Here is a 1,825-nt window from a genome sequence, read left to right on the forward strand (position 1 = left end):
AAAGTAACGTAAATGAGAAATATTCTAATAATTCTGTAGTAATTTTTATAATTCTTTTCTTCCATGACGTTGAATCGTGTCTGATGTTAAGGGTTGACCTCCAACTAGGCAGGCATTTCAGTGAGCAAAAATCAGTGTCACTAAATTAATAAGTTAACCTTTTATTATAGACATGTAAATTCGGGGCCTGCAGCTTGTTTTTGTTAACAGTATTGCAACACAACTATGCTTATTTGTTGATGTACAAGTAGGGCTTTTCCCCCCAACACAACAGTTGAGTAGTTGTGAAGAACCTTGTAAAGCCTAAGTATTTACCTGGACATTCATAGGAAAAGTTTCCTAGATCCCTGATCTAAATTAGTAAGTTTGTATTTGGATTGTTAAGCAGCATTATGCTTATTCTATGTAAATAGTCCACATCAAACATTTTTAAAAGGAGTTACTACTGATTGGATTAAAACAAGTTTTAAAAAGGTTATTTGCCTTGGATAATGTAAAGCTGTCTAATTTTGATTCTGTATTGTGTAAATACTACCCTGCCCCATGATTTGATAGATGTAATTAGGAGGAAAGACTGAAGCTGTACTCAGGTTTGATTATTTGTCCTCAGTAATTATTTTAATTTTGGGGGGTGATTTATTCCCACTTGACTTTTTTATAAAAGTTATATTCACACATATGGTAAAACAAGTCTTGATTTTTATACTATTTGTTTCCATATATTATAAGTCAAATTTAAAGTGCTGTTTTGAAATGTATTTCAGGCATTATCTCTTGACCTAGATAAATGTTTTTCTGTTTACTAGGGTCTTAACACTTTAAAACTTGCACAGAATTGGAAAATTACACTTTTATACAAATTCATTTAGCTTCATATTTTTTTGCATGTTTTATTTTTCAGCCTAAACTTGTTGCTTTTTTTGTATTTGTGTGTAACTTCAGTTGGGGCTTTACTATCATTCTTGAGAGGAGAAGGTCTCCTTTGTCAGTTTAGATCCTTCATTTCCTGAATCCCAGAACTTTTTTCATGCAGCTCTGTTCTGAGACTTTAACTGTTAACTGAATTGGTAGTTTGGCTAGAGAGAATTCTAGATTTAGTGAAACTTGATGGTATTTTGATTCTTGATCATATAAGTTGGCTTAGTGTTTTACCTTTATCACCTGTGTTCTCAAATATGACTGTCTCAGTTGTATTTCATCCATTGCTCTGGCTGCCCAGTGGGCTCTGTTACTGTGTGAACTTGCTCTTCAATTTGGGTAGTGTTACTGAACTGATTTTTCATCCTCTTCACCACCTCGATCTTTGTTTTCTGAGTTGTTTTTCCACCTCTTGAGATTATTTGGATGTGAGCCTTGTATTTTTCTATTTTCCATTGCAATTTTTGGTTTTCACAACCTAATCTTTCAACTTAAAGATTGAAATTTCTGAGACCCTCTCTAACCTATGTTAACAGCAACCTAGGATATCTTAATGTGGATGCATTATCCATGTACAGTTACTAACCTCATTTGACAAGTTACTGACTTTAAAAACTTACCTCTAAGATGCATTACATTTGTGTTGCTTTGGCCTCTTTTCAAATAGAGAGTTTCTCAAATATTTGGTGATCCTTGGCTCATATTTAGGAGTAGAGCATTTTAAAAACTAATTGTATGTTGTGAATTGGGCTGGGACTTGGGAGCTGTCAGCTCTCTTTCTGGCTGTGTCATTTTATTGGGCCGGGGGGAAACCTTGATAAATGTTCCCTACCCCCATTCCACTCAAGTTGGTCAGGTTCATCAGAGGAGTTTTTGCAAAATTCTGCCTGAAGTGTAAAAACCTGGC

This window comes from Sturnira hondurensis, unplaced genomic scaffold, assembly GCF_014824575.4.
Source record: "Sturnira hondurensis isolate 20B ecotype Veracruz unplaced genomic scaffold, ASM1482457v3 Scaffold0022542, whole genome shotgun sequence".
NCBI classification, from domain to species: domain Eukaryota; kingdom Metazoa; phylum Chordata; class Mammalia; order Chiroptera; family Phyllostomidae; genus Sturnira; species Sturnira hondurensis.